This window comes from Enhydra lutris, unplaced genomic scaffold, assembly GCF_002288905.1.
Source record: "Enhydra lutris kenyoni isolate GAN:26980312 unplaced genomic scaffold, ASM228890v2 scaffoldscaffold2, whole genome shotgun sequence".
Lineage (NCBI taxonomy): Eukaryota > Metazoa > Chordata > Mammalia > Carnivora > Mustelidae > Enhydra > Enhydra lutris.
In genome coordinates, this window is record NW_019154086.1 from 27,702,012 (window position 1) to 27,709,365 (window position 7,354).

Below are 7,354 nucleotides of genomic sequence, written 5' to 3' on the forward strand. Positions count from 1 at the left end.
CCTCTGCTTTTCAGTTCTTGGCGGATTACAATAACTGAACATTTGATTCACTTTTTTCTCTTCCTATGCTCTAAGTCCCCACTCTTGTGTTTAAATTACCAAAAAAAAAAAAAAAGTCAGCCTATAAAACCCTAGGCCCCTACCCTCAACCCCAATAAGAGCAGAACCCCAGGTCCATGCATTGTTTTCATTCACTTTACCTGAGACTCCCCTGTGTAGGCCAAATTGTGCCATGTAATTTCTAGGTCCCTTAAGTAATAAACCTTTTTTTTTTTTTTTAAGTTTCCTGATAATTACTGCTGCAGGGCATCTTGCAGTCATAATAAAAACCACAAGGGCTGGTCCAGCCACAACCTTAGCTATCAATAGTCTGTGACTGGCAGAAAAGGTGGATGCTATGAATTGTGAACAATAGCTAGTGAAGTTTGCCATGGGTAGGGTGTGTTGTAGAGACCCTAACCTGTAAGAAGGGCCTAGACCCAAAGAACTAGTTACTGCAAACCCCATCTTTAGTGCACATTAAGAATGGAATGGAAAAACATGTGTATGGTACTACTTAACCTTATGGGCTATAATTTCTTCTCTAATATGAATGAGTATGGAAGAAATAAACTAAAAAAATATACCCATAAGCAGAGCAAGAATAAGACTGATGACTGTTCTCTATTTTACTATTATGGAAAACAGTAGGTAGAGGGTACAGTAATGGTAAAAAAAAATAATGGTAAACTCACGGTGCATTAATAGTGAACTATAAAAGGTGTGAAGCAGGCAATCCCAAGCTAAATCTCCATTCTGCTATTCACCGAACAGTGTGGCCTTGGCCAAGTTATAGCCCTACATCTCTGTTTCCTGTTCCATAAAATAAAAACAATAGAGGGGAGGAACAAGATGGCAGAGGAGTAGGAGGCCTCAATTTCACTGGATCCCAGGAATTCAGGTAGATAAGTTACCAAACCATTCTGAACACCTAAAAACTCAACAGGAGATCAAAGAAAAGAATAGCAGCAATTCTAGGAGCAGAAAAGCGACCACCTACTGGAAGATAGGACATGCGGAGAAGCGAATCCAAGGTGATATATGGAAAGTTAGACCATGGTGGGGGTGGGGGTGGCGACTCCTGGCAAGAAGCAGAGCAGTGGAGCACAAATCAGAATATTTAGAAGTCTGTTCCACTAGAGATGTTGCTCTGGAAGCTAAGCAGGAGGTGGAGCCCTTGTGGGGACAATGTGGTCTCAGAAGCCACAGGGTCACAGAAAGACCAAGGATACCTGAAGGTAACAGAGTGCCCACGTATCAGAGTGGGGAAGCTGGATACAGAGACAGAGCTGAGGAGTGCACTTTCAGTTCAGGGTTACCTTAAATGGTGATTTCCTGCACAATCAGGCCACTGTTCTTCGAGCAGGGATCCCACTGGTGGCAGATCTGGGGAGACCCCACCCTTCCTCCATCAGGAGAGGTGGCGCAGGAGCACACTGCAGGAATCTGCTGTCTTTGGAGACTCCAAACGGGTCGCTACACCAGAGATAGAAACGCTCAGTCATAGGCCAGGTGAGCAACCAGAGACCAAGGAGGCAGGAGTGACTGCTTTTCTCTGAGAGTGCACTAAGGAGTGGGGACCTGAGCTCTTAGCTCCTCCAGGCTGGAGACTGGGAGGCCACCATCTTCATTCCTGTCCTCCAAAGCTGTACAGAAAGTGTTCATGGAACAGAAGCTCCTGAAAGCGAACACAAGCAGATTACTCAGCCTGGCCCCTGGCAAAGGCAGTGCAATTCTGCCTCGGGCAAAGACATTTAAGAAACACTGCAACAGGCCCCTCCCCCAGGAGATCCGCAAGAACATCCAGCCAAGACCAAGTATACTGATCAATGAAAACTGAGAATCCAGAGCTAGGGGAATGCACCACATAGAATTCATGGCTTTGTTCCTATGACCATTTAGTCTTTCAAAATTAAATTGTTTTAATTTTATTTTTTCTTATCCTATTTTTTAAAGTTTTTCCTCTTTCCTATTTTAACCTTTTTTAACTATTTTATCTTATCAATACCTTTTTAAAAATCTTTTTTTAATTTTCATTGTTATAGTCATATTCTGTCCCTTCATTGTATTTAACCTTATTTTTTGTATACAAATAAGTTTTTCTTTCTTTAAAATTTTGGGATACAGTTTCTCCTAACAGATCAAAATACACCCTAAATCTAGCATATGGCTTTGTTCAAGTCTCCAGCTTGATCACATTCTCTCCTTTTTGTTTTTTTTTTCTTTTTTCAACCAGCCTCTTATCAATTCCTTTTTTAGAATCTTTTTAAATTTTCATCTTTATAATCATATTCCATCCCTTCATTGTGTTTACCCTTATTTGTATATACATATAAGTTTTTATTTCTTTAAAATTTGGGGAGACAGTTTCTTCTAATAAACCAAAATACACACAAAATCAAGTGTGTGGTTCTGTTCATATATATATATATTTTTTTCCCCCTCCTTTCTTCTCCCCCAGGTCTCAGGTCTCTTTTGATTTGATAAGTATATATTTTTCTGGGGTCATTGCTACCCATTTACTACTTTGTTCTCTCATTCATCTATTCTTATCTGGATAAAATGACAAGGCAGAAAAACTCACCTCAAAGAAAAAAAAGAACAAGAGGCAGTACCAATGACTAGGGACCTAATCAATATGGACATTAGTAAGATGTCAGAAAAAGAGTTCAGAATGACAATTATCAAGATGCTAGCTGGGCTTTAAAGAAGCATAAAAGACACCAGAGAATCCCTTTCTGGAGAAATAAAAATACTTTCTAGAGAAATAAAAGAACCAAAATCTAACCAAGTTGAAATCAAAAAAGCTATTAATGAGGTACAATTAAAAAATGGAGGCTCTTACTGCTAGGATAAATGAGGCAGAAAGAGAATTAGTGATATAAAAGACCATAAGACAGAGAATAAAGAAACTGAAAAAATAAAAAGATAAACAACTACTGGACCATGAGGGGAGAATTTGAGAGATAAGTAGTACCGTAAGACAAAACAATATTAGTGTAATTGCGATCCCAGAAGAAGAAGAAAGAGACGGGCAGAAGGTATATTGGAGAAAGTATAGCAGAGAATTTCCCTAATCTGGGGAAGGGAACAAGCATCAAAATCCAGGAGGCACAGAGAACCCCCCCAAAATCAATAAACAAAGGTCCACAACCCATCATCTAATAGTAAAACTCACAGGTCTCAGTGATAAAGAAAAAATCCTTAAAGCAGCCTGGGACAAGAAGTCTGTAACATACAATGGTAAAAATATTAGATTGGCAGCAGACTTATCCACAGAGACCTGGCAAGCCAGAAAGGACTGGCACTATATATTCAGAACACTAAATGAGAAAAATATGCAGCCACGAATACTATATCCAGCTAGGCTATCATTGAAAATAGAAGGAGAGATAAAAGCCTTCCATGACAAACAAAAACTAAGAATTTGCCAACACTAAACCAGCACTACAGGAAATATTGAAAGGGGTCCTCTAAGCAAAGAGAGAGCCTAAAAGTAACAGACCAGAAAAGAACAGAGACAATATACAGTAACAGTCACCTTACAGACAATACAATGGCACTAAATTCATATCTTTCAACACTTACCCCGAATGTAAATGGGCTAAATGCCACAATCAAAAGACACAGGGTATCAGAATGGATAAAAAAAGCAAGATACATTGATATGCTGTCTTCAAGAAACTCATTTTAGACCCAAAGACTCCTCTAGATTAAAAGTGCGGGGGGGAGGGGGACAATTTACATGCTAATGGACATCAAAAGAAAGCTGGGGTGGCAATCCTTATGTAAAGACACATCAGATTTTAAGCCAGAGACTATAATAAGAGATGAGGAAGGACACTATATCATACTTAAAGGGTTTCTCCAACAAGAAGCTCTAACAATTTTAAATATCTATGCCTCTAACATGGGAGCAGACAACTATATAAACCAATTAATAACAAAATCAAAGAAACAAAACAATATTGCAATAATAGTAGGGGACTTTAACACCCCCCCTTACTGAAATGGACAGCTCATCTAAGCAAAAGATCAACGAGGAAATAAAGATTTTAAATGACACACTGGGCCAGATAGACATCACAGACATATTCAGAACATTCCATCCCAAAGCAACAGAATACACGTTCTTCTCTAGTGCACATGGAACATTCTCCAGAATTGATCACATCCTGGGTCACAAATCAGGTCTCAACCAGTACCAAAAGACTGGGATCATTCTCTGCATGTTTTTAGACCACAATGCTTTGAAACTAGAATTCAACAAGAAGAAAGTTTGAAAGAACCAAAAACATGGAGTCTAAAGAGCATCCTACTAAAGAACAAATAGGTCAACCAAGAAATTAAAGAAGAATTTTAAAAAATTCATGGAGACAAATGAAAATGAAAACATAACTGTTCAAAATCTTTGGGATGCAACAAAGGTCATCCTAGGGAAAGTATATAGCAATACAAGCCTTTCTCAAGAAACAAAAAAGGTCTAAATTCAAAACTTAACCCTACACCTAAAGGATCTGGAGAAAGAACAGCAAATAGAACCTAAACCCACCAGAAGAGAAATAATAAAGATCAGAGCAGAAATCAATGAAATAGAAATCAAAAGAACAGTAGAACAGATCAACAAAATCAGGAGTTGGTTCTTTGAAAGAATTAATAAGATTGATAAACCCTTGGCCAGACTTATCAAAAAGAAAAGAGAAGGGACCCAAATTAATAAAATCATGAATGAAAGAAGAGAGATAGCAACCAACTCCAAAGAAATACAAATAATTATAAGAACATATTAGGAGCAACTATATGCCAACAAATTTAACATCCTAGAGACTATAAATTACCAAAACTGAACCAGGAAGAAATAGAAAACCTGCACAGAACCATAACCAGTAAGGAGATTGAAGCAGTCATCAAAAATCTCCAAACAAACGAGCACCCACAGCCAGATGGCTTCCCAGGGAAATTCTACCAAACATTTAAAGAAGAATTAATACCTATTCTCCTGAAACTGTTCCAAAAAATAGAAATGGAAGGAAAACTTCCAAATTCATTTTATGAGGCCAGCAATACCTTGATCCCCAAGCCAGACAAAGACCCCATCAAAAAGAATTACAGACTAATATCCCTGATGAACATGGATGCAAACATTCTCACCAAAATACTAGCCAATAGGCTCTAACAGTACATTAAAAGGATTATTCACCATGACCAATTGGAATTTATTCCTGGGCTGCAAGTTTGGTTCAACATCCACAAATCAATCAATGTGATACAATACATTAATAAAAAAAAGAAAAAGAACCATATAATACTCTCAATAGATTCTGAAAAAGCATTTGACAAAGTGCAGCATCCTTTCTTGAACAAAACTCTTCACAGTGTAGGGATAGAGGGCATATACCTCAATATCATCAGAGCCATCTATGAAAAGCGCATAGAATATCATTCTAAATGGGGAAAAACAGAGCTTTTCTCCTAAGGTCAGGAACATGGCAGGGCTGTACACTATCACCACTGCTATTCAACACAGTACTATAAATCCTAACCTCAGCAATCAGACAACAAAAAGGAATGAATGGCATCGAATCAGGAAAGAAGAAGTCAAACTCTTACTCTTTGCAGATGATATGATACTTTATGTAGAAAACACAAAAGACTCCACTCCAAAGCTGCTACAACTCATATAAGAATTCAGTAAAGTGTCAGGATATAAAATCAATGGACAGAAATCAGTTGCATTTCTGTACACCAACAGCAAGAAAGAACAAAGAGAAATTAAGAAGTTGATCCCATTTAAAATTGCACCCAAAAACATAAGATACCTAGGAATAGTCTACAGTCGTACCACCCTGAATGCGTCCAATCTCGTCTGATCTCGGAAGCTAAGCAGTATCAGGCCTGGTTAGTACTTGGATAGACAATACCTAGGAATAAACCTAACCAAAGAATCAAAGTATCAGTACTCAGAAAACTGTGAAGTACTCATGAAAGAAATGGAGGAAGACACAAAGAAATGGAAAAATGTTCCATACTCATGAATTGGAAGAACAAATATTTTGAAAATATCTATCCTACCTAGAGCAATCTACACATTTAATGGAATCCCTATCAAAATACCATCAACTTTTTGCAAAGCAATAGAACAAATAATCCTAAAATTTATATGGAACAAGAAAAGATGCCGAATAACCAGAGGAATGTTGAAAAAGAAAACCAAAATAGTTGGCATCACAGTTCCAGATTTCAAGCTCTATTACAAAACTATAATCATCAAGATAGAATGGTATTGACACAAAAACAGACACAAAGATCAATGGAACAGAAAAGACAGCTCAAAAATGGACCTTCAACTCTATGGTCAACTAATCTTCAAAAAAGCAGGATGAATGTCCAGTGGAAAAAGTCTCTTCAACAAATGGTGTTGGGAAAATTGGACAACCACATACAGAAGAATGAAACTGAACCATTTCCTTACACCACACACAAAAACAGACTCAAAATGGATGAAAGACCTCAATGTGAAACAAGAATCCATCTAACTCCGTGAGGAGAACACAGGCAGCAACCTCTTCGACCTCAGCCACAACAACTTCTTCCTAGAAACATCAACAAAGGCAAAGGAAGCAAGGACAAAAATGAACTATTGGGACTTCATCAAGATCAAAATCTTTTGCACAACAAAAGAAACAGTCAACAAAACCAAAGGACAATCGACAGAAAGGAGGAAGATATTTGCAAATGACATATCAGATAAAGGGCTAGTACCCAAAATCTATAAAGAATTTATCAAACTCAACACCCAAAGAACAAATAATCCCATCCAGAAATGGGCAGTAGACATGAACAGAGATTTCTGTAAAAAAGACATCCAAATGGCCAACAGACACCTGAAAAAGTGCTCAACATCACTCGGCATCAGGGAAATACAAATCAAAACCACAGTGGGATACCACCTCACGCCAGTCAGAATGTCTAAAATTAACCAGTCAGGAAATGACAGGGGTTGGCAAGGATGCAGAGAAAATGGAACCCTCCTACACTATTGGTGGGAATGCAAGCTGGTGCACCCACTCAGGTAAACAGTATGGATGTTCCTCAAAAAGTTGAAAATAGAGCTACCCTTTGTCCCAGCAATCGCACTACTGGCTATTTACCCTAAAGATACAAATGTAGTGATCCAAAGGGGCACGTGTACCTGAATGTTTCTAGCAGCAGTGTCCACAATAACCAAACTATGGAAAGAACCTAGATATCCATCAACAGATGAATGAATAAAGAAGAGGTGGTATATATATATATATATATATATATATATATA